Genomic DNA, 17,313 nt, shown 5'->3' on the forward strand with positions numbered 1-17,313 from the left:
AGAAAGAAGCTGCTATTGCTAGTCACTGGCTTGCTACTTTCTGGCTTTTGCCTGCCTTGCTTTGCTATGGACTGTTTCTCCTCTACAATGTCCCTCTGCCATGCCACCCAGACTTGAAGCCAGCCAACTATTGGGTGAAACCTCTATAAACTGTTTGCTAAACAAACCCTTCCTCTTTTAATTTTGAGTTTCAGGTATTTTGTCTTAGCAATGAGAAGAGTGACTAAGACAGTAACCTACTTTTTTCAGGGTTAAGAAGAAAAAATTATTAAAAATTATTCTGCCAAGCTATAAGCAGTTAAATCTGCAAGTGCTTTTGAAAGATCATGAATTCAGAGAAATCTCTAACATCACTCAATTCATGTTCTCCTTTCTTACCCAAGGAATCCCCAGGGCCTGACAGGTCAATGAACTGATGAAGGTCCCAAAGAAAATTCTTCCTGTACATTTGGTTGTATGTTCCCTTTGAGTCCAAACAAATATTGAGTCAGTCTCATCAAAGTTTTTGGGTTAATCCCCAAGGATAATTTGAAATTACTTGAATTTGACTTTCTGTGTTGTTAAGCAATGTTCAGAACTGTAGGCTTGTTCTAAGTAGTTCCTAGAACACAATGGATTTTCAGTTACTATCAAGCAGCAGCAGAACATTACTGTTTTTTTTTTTGGTGCTGGAGAAGGGAGAAGACAAATTGGGCTGACATCTGTTTTTGATAGTATCCTTTCCTGACTCCGTGAGTATGCAATTTACTTGCTGTCAACTATTCTGTAATTAGCTTCTCTCATGGGGTGGATAAAAGGCAGAATTAGGTACCTGAATCACCAGGCTTTGTATGAATCTCAGCTCTACTATTTATTAGAAGAGTTATTATGGTGAATCACTCTGAACTTCTATGGTCTTAAATACCTTCATCTATAACATGAGTTTATTGATACCCTCGCCTACTCACCTTCCAGCATTATCAAGAAAATTCTATGAAATAATGTCATCAATCAATGAATGTATCCAAAAAGATTTATTGCACATGTATTGTTTTCCATAGCACACTAGACACAGTCAGTAGAGGGGTGAGCAGAGCTATCTGTACCCTTGCTGTTGTAGAGCCAGTCACCACACAACTAAATCTGATTGTGGTAAGGACACCAATAGGAAAATGTCTAAGAAAAGTGGAAGGATGGTAAGGCTCCACGAGGAAGCGACATCTACACGGAGTTGTGAAGGGTCAGTAGGATGTCACCAAGCATGGAAAAGTGGGGAGAAATTGCAGACCAAGAGACTGGGAGATGAACTGGCTCTGAAGAGGGCACCAAAGTAACCTGGTGGGGCTGGCACAGGGGGAGAAGAGCAGAAGACAAGGGAGAGCTGTAGTCAGGGATCATGCTGGGTCTGTGCAAAAGAGTTATTTGTAATCTTGTTAAGAATTAAATGTTAATCAAGAATCAAGTTACAAGTGAGGCTAAGACAACATAGCATAGATATATATGAGGGGGTGGGGTGGTTTTTACCAGTGTGCAGATTCTTTGGTTTAGATACAGTATTAAATAGTGATGGCATACGTGATCCAGAATCAATGGCCTATGTGTGAATCCTGGCTCCGGCTTTTAGCTGTGTGATCTCAGGTAGCCACTGAAGATCTCTGTGCCTGTATTTTATCTTCTTTAAAGTGGGGGAAATAATGATATCTTTTCAAAGAGTTGTGAATTAAGAGTCAATGTATGAAAATTACCTTAAATACAACCTGGGGCATAGGAAGCACTTGGCACATGATTGATTTTCTGTTTTGAGACAAGGATTTACTATGTAGTTCAGGCTGTCTTTGAGCTCATATGTACAACAGGCTGGCTGTGAACTTATGATGATCCTCCTGCCTCAGTCTCCTGAATGGTAGGATTACGGGTGTGCATCACCAGACCTGGCTCTCATGATTAATTATGATTATTGTTACCTCTGTTTTGAAGCTGTATTTGACAGTAGTTTAGCTTTCAGATAAATGGAGAAAGTACTTTTATTTGTTTGAAAATATGTCTTCTATAGGCATAGAATCCTTAGGGTGTGGAGAGAAAATCCAAGACTGGAGCAGCCCTTGTCATAGGGCTGGGGTGTAGTTCAGTGGTAGAGTGTGTGTTTAGTGGGTGTAGACCTGGAGTCCAAACTCTCTCTGTCGCTCCCCATTTCCCTCCCTCTCTTACTCTCTCTCTCCCTCCCTTCCTCTCTCCCCATGGCTTTATGATTCACTTGTAAATCTCAATTTCTCCATCTGTAATTTAGGGTAATTCTTCCTCTCTGCCACTATTCTATCACATTTATCCTTCACATCATTTTCTAATAACCTCTATTGACATGTAGGTAAGGGCCTCCCTTGGCATATGGCAAAGTTTCCTTCCCTGTCACCTGTTAGCTTGGTTGTACTCATTCAAGAATGGAGCGCATCTCCTCTTCTTGGTGTGGAAAGAATTCCTGGTTCGGAGAACTGGAATAAAGAAGAGGTGAAGAACTGTGTTATATTAATAAATGCATTAAATTTATCAACTAAAACTTATTTAATTATGAAATTTTATTTCTCACTAGAAAACACTGTGCTGCCATCCTGTTGCTGGCCTTTGTTTGACAGAGTAGTCTCATTTTATTGGACAACTGAAGTCCTTTTTATTTCCTGTCTTGTATTTAGAGTCTGCCTAATTGCATGATTTCATTTTCACTTGTGATAAAACCTAACACTCATACAGAATTGGGAATGAGAGCGGTGACTGTTTCTGTATTAATTACACCACTGCTTTTTCCTAAGTCCCCTGGTAATTGGTAGCATCTCCACGTGGCCTGCTTCCTTCCTATGTGTTACAGAACAGCCCTTGTTGTCTTGGCTCTGAAACACACTGTGGGAAAATTATATCACAGCAGAGAATAATTTAAATCTCTAAAAATGAATTTTTATATATTGTGAGAGATGGGCATCTAAAGGAGTAAAGGTACAGGAGTGAAATCAGCAAATACCCTCCATTATGTTGTTTCATCCAATCCATGCCCTTCTGAGAAGCAGCCAGCATGATCTTTGTCTTAGGATGAGGCTGAAGACCTCATTAGCAGAGTTCCTTTACCCTGAGTCACACAGCAAGCACAAGGGAGGGCTGGGGCTGGAACATGGTCTTTTGACAACCAAAGAAATGAACCCGGGTCATGGAGAAGGTCCTACACTCTGGTTGGTAATTATCTTCTCTTTGGCTGTCATGTTAGTGATGTTGCTTGAGTAGTAGTATTAGAAATAAATAAGGAACAAGGTGAAGGTGTTTCAAGTCCAGAGAACTCTGGTGTTGATGTGCACTATTCTAAGTGACTTTCAATTAGTGGTGAGAAACATCGGCCCTGGGGAATGTGTACCTGATGCACTGAGCTCCGAGGAGTTTTCACTGGGCATAGTGCAGTTTGTGCCTGATCCACTGAGCTCCAGAGAATGAACTAAAACTATTAATCCTTCAACCTATAGCTTTTTCTACATGTGTGACAGCCAAAACTTCCCAGACTTTATTCTCACCATGACTCCTGATCATTCTGGTAGTGACAATTAGCCTATACAGGACCATAGTTACATTACAACTTCAATGTAATAGACAGATATGGAGAAATGGGATAGTTTATATTCTCCTACTTTAAGACAAAGCCCAAGATTGTTGATCCTCAAGGCAGGTGACCATTTCTTTTCAGTGGCAGAGTCAGTTGTAGATACGGCCAGAACTATAGGAGGCAGGATGTGTGGTGGAGTCAGTGGGGTTAGTAGAGTCACTTGAACATTCGCAGAGGAGAATGTGTATTAGTGCTAGAATAAGTCTCAGACATTACTTTACAGGTGGGAAAATGGAGGCTCAGACTAGTAAAGTGACATGTCCAAGATCATGCACCAATTAGTGGCAAAGCACAGCTGAGAATTATTACTCTTTTTTGCGGGGGAGGTTCTTTCCTTTGCAAGGGATTTTAAGTCCTGGTTCTCAACTTTGACTTGCATGATGGAAACACTGAGGAACTTAAAAATGCTCAATGATTAGATTCTACCCCCAGATTCTAATTTAATTGGTATGGAGTGTGGTCTGGGGCATCAGGAATTTAAAAAGCTCCCAAGGTGATTCTAATATGTGGCAGTTTGAGAACCTCATCACTGATTCTCTACCCTGACACACATTAAAATCATCATGGGAATTTCTGAAAAGTATGTACCTAAAGCCCCTCCTCCAACACAATCAAATCCAAATCTCTTGGAAAAATTAAAAAAGGCTAGAAGAGAAGGTGTCCTTCAATGCGACTTGCCTTAATTCATGCTCTCCTTTGATCAATAGTCTTCACTTCTGTATTATGCCTTCTCCTCTGCACTAGAACTGCCTTGGTTATGTGTCCGCTTACTTTCAGGTGCAAATAATCTTCCTGGATCTCCTCTCAGCTGTGTTATTACTTGTGTGAGGTGTCAGGAACTAATAAGGAAGCTGGATAGAGGACAGAGCGTCACAAGCCTAGGAGACCCTTCTGGATGCTAAGGTGTGTATTCTCATGAAAACACTGTCATGATTTAACTCGACCCTCTCCAAAAGCCGGGTGATGGTACAAGAGGGCCTTTCACGGGTGCATAGGCTCCTTCCTCATTAAGGAGATAAGGGCTTGTAGAAACTTCGTACAGCCTCCTGCCAGCCTTCTCCTTTCCCTTCCACCATGTCATGATATAATAAGAAAGCCCACAGCACGTGCTGGTGCCTTGATCTTGGACTTTTCAGCCTCCAGAACCATGAGAGAGCGAGTTTCTGTTCTTTGAAAATGACCCAGTCTGTGGTATTCTGCTATAGCAGGATTAAGGTACTGTTTGGGGAATTCAGTTAGAATGACCTGAGCAGCTTTCAGACAATTGTTCTGCATCCTTCGACTATTCTTATTTAAGAGGTCAGCTATGGGGCTTCTGTATCTTTAAAAAATTCTCCAAGTACAGCCAGGAGTTGGGAAGCCATCAAGGGCTCCTGGGCACTGCCCACAAGAGGCTTGAGTGATTGTGCCCCGGGTCACTTGCTGAGCATGGACCCATGCCTTTCCTGTGCTAGAACCTCTGGTCAGGGAGAAGTTACTCAGTGTTCCAGCAGCAGGTGGCCATATTGTCATTCTGCTCATTGCTCTTCGAGCGCCTTTAGTTAAGTTTGGAAATACAGTATTGTGTTCTTTGTGCTTCCCTTCCAACCTCCAGCCCTAGGAACTCAAAGTCAGGGACAACAGCAAGTCTTGTGCTGAGGAGCTCAATAGTGTTTGGGCCAGAGATGTGACAATGATCACAGGAGCCAATGTCTGCTTTCACTGCCCTCCTGAGCCTTTGACCATCACAGATTTAGGGTTTCCATAAAAGGGATCATGTTGGATGCAGGTATAAAACCAAGGGCCTGTTAGTAGAGGGGATGCAGAGGGAATAAGAGGCAGAAGATCAGGAAGGACCTTAGAAAAGGATAAGCTCTATGTGTTACTCTGGTGGAAACCTGGTGTCATCCTTGAGTCTGCTGCTTTTTTACCTTTATAAAGGTGGCAGGGACTGCCCCTTTGGTTAGGTTAGTCTTGATCCTCTTGCATCTGGAAAAGATGGAAATATGGCTTATGGATCTTAAGAGTCACATTGGGAAGGCATTGTGGAAAAATAGGAAGCCGAATGGAGAGTCAGAAAATAACCCATGGAAACTTTCTCTGGCTTTCTATCTGCTTAGCACCATACAAAACACAAACAGAGAGTGGAAGCTGGCAAGCCTTTCAGTCCTCCAGCACCTCAAGTCTCCTTATTGCACAATGCCCCTCTTCTGTGAGGCTGACTCTTCTTATCGGCTGAGTTAAACCCTCTCTTCTCTCTCTGGTTGCTCAGTGCCCGTTGTGGGCTTTTCTAATAGCACAACTTTCTTACCCCTAATTCTGTTAAGTTCTCTTAAGCAGGAACCTGCTCCCTCATTTCCTTGACTGTAACCCAGTGTAGAACTCATGTGCTAGTTTGGATCTGTAATGTTCTCCAGAGGCATATGTGTCACAGGTTTTTTCCTCAACTTGGCAGCATGGGAAGTGTGGAACACAGGAGTGGAGTTCATTGGAAGGACTTTAGGTCATCGGGGCCACGTCCTTGAAGGAGACATTGGGTCTCTCTCTTTGCTTCCTTGCCACACTATTATGTGAACAGGCTTCCCGTACCACACACCTCACAAGCTGAAAGTAACAGGGCCAAGGGACCGTGGACTGAGCAGAGCTGGATAGCTAAGGAGAGAATGCTGGGGCCAAGCTCTGTCACTTTGCTGACTGCAGTGACCCTCGAAAGATCTGAAATGTGGTCTCAGAGACAAAGCTTCGCCACTCTCTGTGGCTGGCACTTACCAGACACCCAGGAAACATCTGCTGGATGAACTTGTCTGTTATAACTGAAGGCTTCAATTCAGAGTCTTCAAGTAGCTTCTAATGTATAACTTGGCTCCGTTTTTGTTGCTTTCCTAGCATGACAGGAATACTGTTAAATTGAGATGATTCATTAGTCACTGCCAGAGCAGTTTTATTGGGCTATTTCCATGTATTTAACTTCTCAGATCCCCATAGCATTTTATCGCTGATTATATTGTTCCACTAATCCATTCAACAGTGATAGAGTTGTATTCAGTTTTAGCAAGGGCCACTCTATTCAGCTAGCTGCATGCCCAGTGAGCCCCCAGTTAAAACCCCATGGAGACCCTCCCAGATGATACCGGGACCTTTAATTATGTGTTGCTAATAGAGATCACACAGATTTCCTGTGACATTTTCACTCAAATATTATAGACGTCTGTGATTATCATTGTGTAGAAAACCTACTACTGCAGGTACAATTAAGAAAGCTTTGAAGGGACCAGCATCTGAGTTGTTCAGAAAAGAAAGAGAAGTTGACTGACAGATTTCTAGGACTCTCACGTTTACATATATCCTCAACCGAAACCAATAATTTAAACAGAGTATTCTTTTTGTCTCCTTGGATGAACACTATAAATTCTTCTGATCTAAATACGTTCATATATAGAGAAAGCACACACACACACACACACACATACACACACATATGAAAAAGATAGTTGTAAACCAAGTTTGGGTGGTTGCAAAATGTCACACATACCACTTTGAAATTAAAATTTTTGATCTATATGGTGATAGTTTCAAGCTTCTTTGGCAGGAAAAATATTTCTTTTGGGAGGATAGAAAGCTATACAAAACCCCCAAATATAAGATATATCAAAGAAGAACATTTTCAGTTGAATCCAGAGCTTATCTTCCCACACCCACACTTTGTAGTTTCTTTTGTTTGTTTGTTTCCTCATGTTGAAGATTGAGCTCAGGGACTCATCTATGTCAGGTAACTGTTATACCACTGACCTACATTCGCATGCCTTTTAACAGGGTCTTGTCAAGTTTCTCAGCCTGGCCATGAACTTGCAGTCCCACTGGGTAGCTGGGATTACAGGTGTGTGCCACCACATCTGGATGTTGTGGTATTGAGCAGAGTTTAAAGAATTCTCCTGCATGAAAACAGACTCTCTTTCTTCCCTGAAAAGACAGCTGGGTAAACCATAAGCCTTCATTACCTCTCTGCCCTAATTCTATTTGATAGTAGTGGTAATGGCAGACAGATATTTTAAAACATTCCAATTGTTTAATCTTTACTTTGATGCTAAGGGAGGTCCTTAGGAAACATGTTATTGGTTCTTATGAAAATCCCAGTAGGCAACAAGTGGAAAGTAAATTTGGGTGTCAGAACTTGTTATCAGTCCAGTGTTTAAGAACAGTTCAACACCTCCAAAATAGAAGATACACTGTAAGACGGTTGTTATGAGACATCTTTGCTTGGTGTTTGAGAATAATTAATCAATTCCAATAATAATTCTAACAGAATATTTTATATATGGGCATTATTCAATAAATAGTTGAGGCTTAAATTAAGCATAGCTTATTAAATCTCTGATTTAAAAATTTTTAGGCAGCCATTATATAAAATTTAACCTTATATCACAACTTAACAGAGCAGTTACATTTTGGGAGTTTGTATAATAGGAAGGGCACTGGATGAGACGTCTTACTGTTGGAGTTAGCTGATATGATATCAAAGCTCACAGTGGATAAATTATTTGCCTAGGTTCTTCATCCATAAAATAAGGAGGTTTAACTCTGTGATCTAAGGTGCCTTTCAACTGGATCCTTCCACAAGCATTCCTGATCTATGCTGTTGTCGATATACCACTACCTGTGACACATGTAGGTGAAACCATCTGGAAAGACCGCCCTGTGATTTGTGCTCCCCTACTCTCCAGTCTGATCACTAGACCTTTTCTTGCCTTACCAGCCACAAAGGTGCCCTGCAAACTCTTCTGTTGCGTGAGTTTTACTTGGCCCAGAAATAGGTTTTTGTGCTCTAGGTGAGGGCCCTCTGCAGGTCACTTAGCAGACTGCATTTCAGACTTGGTCATTAGCAGCGGGATTTCTGCTACTGCACCCACAGATGGATTCTGCACATCAGGATGGCTTATTGGCTCCTTTCGCTAGTCAGGAACCTATATTTTTGTGGCATCATTTGTACCTTCAAAAATGTGTATTATGATAAAAATAAAATGAATCACATTTGGTACTTTTTAACACCATAATTATCTTTTTAAAATAATAGTAATAGTGGTTAGAATGTAGTGTTTTATGCGTAGTACCTTACCTAGCTAAAAGTCATTTTTTATATTTAAAATGTCCTAACTCAGAACATCTAGCAATCTATCTGCATGTATCCCTAATAGCACATGTATTTACTCTGGTTTTATTTTTTCCCATTTAAGTACCACGTCTCTGTACCCCTTAGAAGGCACATGGACCCAATTTGCAGGTATTTGGTTGAGGGATTTTTTTTGAAAGGTATGAATCTAATTGTGAAGGTCCATTTCAAATCTTGAACTCAAACTTCAGTGTCAATAAAAATTACCAAAGACTTTTGGTCAAATACATATCTGAGGCCTATTCCCAGGCTTTCGGAACTAATAGATCTAGTTGGGTCCCATGAATCTGTACTTGTATCAGCAACTTCAGGTGACTTTGATGTAAGAGGACATAATACTGCAGGTGTCATTTAATGGCTCCTAGGATGGTTGCATTGCAAGATGGCTATGACCCCAAACTGGACATTCTCTATATGGCTCAGTTCCCTCCCTTTGTCTTTAGGCTGTGGACTGCACTCATGTTTCTCTTAGGCTAGTGTATCAAACAGTGCTCGCTAGAGAAATAAATTTAATGTAAGATATATGGATTTACAAGGTAGGCTTCAATGGTGGTCTACAAAGTCAGATGTTAGAGGGGTGCAAAAAGGAGTGCACGATGGAGATCTGAAGGGTCCAGTTAAAGTCGAAGGCCTGGAACTTACTACAGAGTCTTGTGTGAGTACACATCAGGAGGTTGAAGGGCCTGTGCTGCAAGCCAGGAGATAGATGTCCAAGATGAAGGTGAAGGCTGGAGCTCCTCCAGAGAAACAGAAGTGAGCTTCCCTTCTTCTTTCCCTTTTTTATTCCATTCAGGTTACCAGCTTATTGGTTGGTGCCACCCACACCCAGGTTATACATCAGTCTTCAGTAAGTCTGCTCAGTAACACCAAATCAGTTGGGATGGACGTGATTAACTGACGTCAGTCCATAGATGGTCAGTTAGATTTTCCTTACCCAAGTTGACACAACAGTTAACTATCACAGATATTTTTTATTAGGTTTTTACAGAAAAGGCTTCACTTCTAGAGAAGTAACCCTCTTTTTTTCTAGGTGATTTTATGTATGCTAAAATTTGAGAATATTTTGATTAGAAAAGTTTGAACAAATGTACTAACCAAATGCCTGTAATAAAAGAATATGTGGGATTCAGTGGTTGGATTTAGAAAAGTAACATTCTATATAGAATATTTATGTAAGAACAAAAAGATGTAATACTGGAAGGAAAGCTGATAAATATAGCATTCACAGACATTAATAAATGCCTCTAGAGGCTTTTTATGCATTGAATGATGTCTTCATTCTCTGAAAACCTCCTGTCCTCCTTTCTAGGTCAGATGCTCAGTATCATTTTCATTGGACTTCTCTACTGTAGTGGCTCTCTTTACCTCTTGTGATTGTTAATTGTGATGTATCAGCTTGATTTCCGTAAAAACTGCCTGACAAATTAGTAAGTTCAGGGTGTATCTGTGGATGATTGACATGGAGGCCAGCAAACTGATGGGGGAAGAGGCACCCCAGATGTGGGTGGCACCAACCAGTAGGCTTGTAGCTTAGATAGAATAAAAAGGGGATTCTCCTTCTTTTGGAGGAGTTCTGGTCTTCACCATTGTCTTTGGACATCGATCTCCAGTTCCTTCAGCCTTCCAGTGTAGAATTTTCAGACTTTGGCCTTCCAACAGAGACTCACCCTGTTAACTCTACTGTGAGTTTCCAGGACTGCAAACTTTGGCTGCCACAGGCTCCTTTGGCTCTCCAGGGTACAGGCAGTCATTTTTGATTCTTTTACTTCTGACCCTGCAGATGTCCTTTGGGACTCTTCCACTTCCCATTATGTAAGCCTACCTAAAAAAATCCCTTGGTATAATTATACATGTCTTTTATATTGATCCTTTTCCTTTAGAGAGCCCTAACACACTTCTAATGAAGTCTAGGAGAACAAGCTAGGAAGTATTTATGCAACTGTGGTCCCACACCATGCACAACAGTCTCTAAAAGTTTGATTAACAACATGCAGATTCTGGGTTTTACTGAAATGTAGGGGGTAAATCTTGGGAATGGAACCTGCATTTTTATCCAACTTGAACTGATTATTATGCATGCTGAGGATGGAGGATAACAGCCTTGAAGTGCTGCTGTGATGCAGAACACTTTAGTTCTCCCCTAAAACAAATAATGTCTAAGAGGACTTGTGAGAAAGAAGTGTCCATGATCCTAAAAACTACCAGAAGTTTTCAGCTCAGCTTGCTGCATGAGCCTGGGCAAGTGTCTGAATGTGGAACACAAAGCCAGTGATTCTTAGACTTGGGAGCCAATTCTGTGCTGAAGAACGGTGCTTAAGTCTTTCTATTTAGAAACAAGACAGCTCTGTAATGTGAAGTGGTTTTAGCTAATTTAACTGTTCAGCAATATTTAGGTCCATTTGTTAAAACTCACCCCCAAATTCATTGTATGCTCATTTTCTCCACATGTTTTTTCTATCAGGTAGTATTTAAAAAAAAAATAAAAATAGTCTTAGACCAAATCCTGCCAAACCTTCCCATTCTTATGGAGATATCAGAATAGTTATAGAAAGGTTTGGCGCTATTCTCTAACATTTGGCCTTTCTATAAACATCTTAAATGTGAGCTGAGGCAACACCACTATGGTGACAACATGAGAGCTTCCTGTGTGGGTAAGAGGATAGTTCTCTGTGAAATGGAAGTAGCACAGGACCAGATACAATGCTAGGTTGTGTTAGGAGACTGGGTTTGCTGATTTTATTCTCCTAGTAGAGTCAAGGCTGATGAGGTCATAACAATCTAGCTATAGCCTCATTTCTAATTATTTCCATTTATTTTATTAGAGAAGAATGGTTTCATATATTCTTTGTGGTAATAAAGATAGTTCTCTGTGAAATGGAAGTAGCACAGGACCAGATACAATGCTAGGTTGTGTTAGGAGACTGGGTTTGCTGATTTTATTCTCAGAGTAGAGTCAAGGCTGATGAGGTCATAACAATCTAGCTATAGCCTCATTTCTAATTATTTCCATTTATTTTATTAGAGAAGAATGGTTTCATATATTCTTTGTGGTAATAAAGAAGCCCTCTGGCTTTGATTTTTTTTTTTTTTTTTGTACAAGGGATGGAACTCAGGTCCTTGTGCTTGAGAGGAAGGCGGAACCACTGAGCTAAATCCCCAGCCCTGATTTTGATAAGCATATTTAAAATATTTACTAAAATCCTTCGGAAGTCGGTAATACTGATAACTAAATTTCAACTATTAACTGTGTGCCTTTAGACATCCACAGCGCATATGGAGAAATTAGAAGTAAATTAGCATACAGCAGGTATTAGGACACAACTGTTTCCTTGTTAGTTACTAGGTGTTGGTTTCAAAGTTTAGAAGCACCTTAGCAATTCATGTAAAGTCTGGAATTAAAAGTGGAACATACTGGTTTTTCAAATTTTGGGTCTTTATGTATGTAGAATCTGAAAGAACATTATTGGGGAAACCATACTATTATATATGTAGCTGGTCTTTCTCCTTTTCCCACTAGGGGGCAGCATCAGCCCCGGTTGAGAATCACTGTCAAAAACCGTAATTTCAGGGGCCTTCTACATTTGTGTTGCTAAAAATAATTTAGATTCCCAGGAGGTGAAACTGAGCACCGGAATAGGTAGATGCAAAGTTAGGCTTGAAGCCACCTAGCAACAGGGCCAGGAATGAGAGATATGTCCTGAGCTGAAAGACCTGGGAGTTAGGTTTGAGTGGGGGCTGGGAGAGTGAGTTAGGGGAGCGGGGTAGGTGTCCTCAGCCTGATTCCATAGCAGGGTTACCTGGGTGATAAAAGAAGTTTGAAACCTCTTGTGTCAGGATGGTAGACAAGACTTGGAAGTCTAATATGGGATTTTATGTTTGTCATATGATTCAGAACGCATTATGTTCTACCGAGTGTTGTGTGTGTTTTTGATAGTTTGGGATTGAAGAAGTTAAAATTCAGTGTAAGTATGCAATTAATATCAGAGGCAACTTTGAGAATGTGTATTTTTTAGAATCGATAGAAATATTAGTAAAGGGAGGGGACTTTCTGTTGAATGGGGATTGGTTAGTTGAGACAAATCTTGTTTGCACTTTGAATTTACATGGTGATCCCATTCTCAGGCTAAAACTAGTGATTTGTTTCGACAGATATTTCTAGAGGGCCTGTTATATGCTCAGCTAGGTGCTATGGGTGACAAAGTAATTCTGTTCAACTGTTTGATGTATCGACCATTGCCTTTGAAGTGAATCCATGCTCCAATTCAAAACATTTGTGAAGGGCAGACCTACATCCATGTTTGTCAGCTTCGATTGCACACTGGAATCACTGGAAGAGGCATTTAAAGCTTTTGACCTGCACACAAACACATATATTCCTAGTCCCAAATTACTGATAACTTCCATATTTCTCTTTTCAAGTTCCAGATGGAGATGAAAGAAATCTAAATTTCTCCTTATTACTCCTATTTTTCAGGGATGAACAGTTTCTTAAATGTTGCACTCTGTTTTGTACATTTGTGTAACAAGGAATGGGGCTTCATTGTACAGATCTCAAACCACAAGAAATTATCATAACTTCAAGATCTCTAGGGCTCAGGCGGTCTACAAATTTCTTATAGCCCTGCTATCTGTTACTGCAGCCTTCCAGCCCAGTGCAATCATGCTGTCAGTCTCTTGGAATGCGCTGCATGGGATTTGATGTGTATGGCTCTGCTCTAACAATGAAGTCAGTCTCCTTAAAATATATTCAGAGAAACCAATAAAGGAATATAAATAACAGAAGGACACTACCTAAACCAAAGTCTAGCCATCTAGCCATTCTCGCTATCTGTTCTGGAACAAAGATATTAACAATGTTTGAGTCTCTCTAATTTTATGTAAAGAGCAGGCAGTCATCCCTTTGTTGTTTCTTTGTCCATCAGTAACCCTATTGAAACAAATTCCTGCTGTTTTCTTTTTTTTGCTCGTAGTGCTGTTTTTGGCTCTTGTAATCAGATGAGTAATTCAGGAATGTTCAGTTTGTTTTATGGTTGTGGCACTTCAGGAAAGGAGAGCAGCTCACCTGCCCCATTCCACAGCCAGTTCCAACTGGGAGACGTCCCAACATCTGTGTCTATGACAAAAGATCTACAAAAGCAAAATAAATCATGTTTTCTGCCTCCACTTTTTCTAGCACATTAAAGGCTGATCACCTAAAGTCACGATCCTGGCTCTGAACTGGTTGCAGCATCTGATCTGATGGCACAAAGGGAGATCAATATCTGCCACTGTAGAAAGGCAATGGAACATAAATTAGGAAAAGAATATTTTCTAACTCTGGCCTCAAGCAGTGACTGGTTGGGTGCAAGCGATACTTTTGGTCAATGAAAAACAGCAGTTTTACTTAACAGCGGGGTAGACTACACTAGGATTATATTTTGTACTATTTCTGCTTCTCTTTATTGATCTCCAAATAATGAATTGGAGCACGATGATCCTCTCTAAAGTTAAGTTTACCACCAAAATGTTATCAGAAAGTTTGCAAGTGGTTAGAGAAATATGTGAAACCAGTTGAGGCACTGATGTCTGCCAGCTCTGAGCATTTTGAGCATATGAGATGCTGCTGAGGACCAAATATACCTCATCTCTAGTCTTCCTTTAGCCGTCATGCCTTTTCCCATCATGAAGTCCAAACATTTACAATTTCCATAATGGATATAATTTCTTTATCTAATAACAAAATGCGGGGATGGGGACTGTATAGTTCAGTGGTTGAGTACTTATGTAGCATCCACAAGACCCCAGCTCTGGAAAAAAAAAATCAATGCAGAGTTTTCTTGGCAGAATAATTTAAAAGGCCCATGAGATTAGAAACAGACAGATCTCAGCCACTCTACCAATACTCAGCAATTATAACTGGGCACATTTCAGTACATCTCTTTCCAGTGTTTAAAAATTCTTTTGTGCTCTCATATACACATATTTCAAAATGAGGAATATCATGTAGATAGTATGTGGTCTTTGTGGAACCCAAAAACATCTTCTTTTCCACTATTTTTGAATTGATTGAAAGTTATCAACAAAGGTGTAATGCAAATGGATATCAAAATGTTGCATTAATCACTGGTATCCAGACTGCAGGGTGGTTTTGGCTGTGGTAAGCAGGAGAATTTCCTCGTTCTTAGACTCATTATTGGAGGGACTTCCTCATCTAGCCACAGGTATTGCTGGACTGTAGCTAGCAGTCCATTATTGGGAAGGCTCCACTCAGATTGGCAGCACTGAAAGTGAGAAGAATCTGGACTTTGGTGATAGCTCACTCCATGCACAACAAGAGGCTGCATATCACTTTAATTTTCAAATTCAGTCTAAACCCCTTTCTTGGAGAGATTTGAATAGAGGGTGAAATGTAATGCTAATAGGATTTTCTTTACCATACAGAAGAAAATATAAGCTCTCTATCCTTACAATCCGCTTTGTTTAATATAGCATAATCGTCTTTATATCCTGTTTTTCCATATGCCCCTTTGGTTGAATTGCAAAAAATTTAAAACTGGTATAAGCTAAACAGTAGCAGCAAGGACAGTTACAGTAGAGCAGTAGATGAATCCGTGGAAATGGAGAAGAACCCCAGCTCCTTAGCTCTCCCCTTTGGTTGAATTGCAAAAAATTTAAAACTGGTATAAGCTAAACAGTAGCAGCAAGGACAGAGCAGTAGATGAATCCGTGGAAATGGAGAAGAACCCCAGCTCCTTAGCTATCACAGGAAGGGAGCTGAAGTAGCTCTAGGATTGTCTGTTCTCTGAGATCTCATGATAATTGATATAGGAGAGTATAGCTCACTCATATTACCAAAAAATACCCTTTTCTCCTAATTTTCAATGGTTACATCACTAATTTAAGTTATTTTTATGATTTCCGGTACTACGGTTAAAGCACTCCCCCAGCTCTATAACTCCCTTTTCTTCTTTGTTGAAGATGTACAATTAACACCCTTTCCTTCCCTGTCTTTTTTTTTCTTTCCCTGTCTTAACTTATCCCCAATTCCAGTACTCTGAACTGAAAATCTGTAGCCCTGCCAAATTCATATATTGAAATCTAATCCTGATGCATGCCATTAGGGGAGAGGCCTTTGGAAAGTGGGATTAGTGCCCCTATAAGGGACTGAAGGGACTGAGATTCTCTCCACAATGTAAGAGCACCCTGGTCGGGCTCCTTTATGAACCAGGATATGGGCCTTCAGCAGTTACTGGATCTGGTAGCACCTTCACCTTGGACTTCCCAGCTCTAGAATTGTAAGGAGAAAGGTTTGCTTATAAACTCTCCAGGTTATGGTATTCTGTTAGAGTAGTACCAATGGACTCAAGTATTTCAGCAATTGTGCCATCATGGCTTAATGTCATTAAAGAGGAAAGATTTTATAAATCTAGAGTTCTGGGGATGAATTGTGGTATGATTGAAGAACATTATGAGTGCATTTAATACCACTGAATCGTATATTTAAAATTGCTTAATAGGGTAAATTTTTCATTTTGTGTATTTTATTATTAAAAAACCCCAGGCTTTGATTAGAGATCACATCAGCCTTAACTAGCTGGTAAGGTCTAATGTTTCGAGTATAAAAAGACTAATCAGACAGTATCCCAAGGTCTCAGCCATCATCTCTCAGCCGCTGGTTACAAGCTTGTTGTGAAGACCTTTAGAATGTGCAGGATTTGGACAACCTAAGGCTCGTGCATCTACCCTTTTTTGCAAAGACACTTACGGTATCAACACAGATTGATAAAATAGACTTTTTGCTATTGAGTTGTACCAGTGCCTGCTATGCTGAATTGTTTGTGTCTCCTCTAAAATTCATGCTGAAATTTAATTACATTCATGCTGACCCTTCCACCATCTGAGGACATGACATTTGTCCCCTCTGGAGGACACAGTGTGAGGTACCATCTTGGAAGCAGAGAGCAGCCCTCACCACACAGCAAACTTGTTGGAACCTTGATCTCGAAATCCTGAGGCTCCAGAACTTCAAGAAACAAATGCCTGTTGTTCATAAATTACTCAGCCTGTGGTATTTTATTGCAGCAACGCAAATTAACTAAGAAGTAGCTTTGTAGAAAGTCATCTGACTACAAAATAATGATTTATTTCTGAAATTTCTATTCTCTTTAATTGATCTGTATGTCAGTACTTGTGCTAATACTGCACCACCTTGCTTTCTGTAGCTCTGTAATAAGTTTTGAATTCAGGTATTATAACTTCTCCAAAATTATTCTCCTTTAACAAAATTGCTTTGGTCCTTTACTTTTCTATGTAAGTTTAGGATAAGCTTGCCAATTGTGATGAAAAAGTCTGCTGGGATTTTTGTAGAACTTTCATGAAATTATATATAAGTGGGGAAAGTGCTATCATATCTGTACTATCTCAGCTGGGGATGGTGGTGCACTCCTGTAACACCAGCATTTGGGACGTTGAGGCAGAAGGATCATGAGTTTGAGGCCAGTCTGGGCTACATAGTGAGACCTGGTCTCAAAAATAAGTATCATAAATTGTGAACATGAAAGAACTTTCCATA

This window comes from Fukomys damarensis, unplaced genomic scaffold, assembly GCF_012274545.1.
Source record: "Fukomys damarensis isolate Sample0158 unplaced genomic scaffold, DMR_v1.0_HiC HiC_scaffold_31, whole genome shotgun sequence".
Classification (NCBI taxonomy): Eukaryota; Metazoa; Chordata; class Mammalia; order Rodentia; family Bathyergidae; genus Fukomys; species Fukomys damarensis.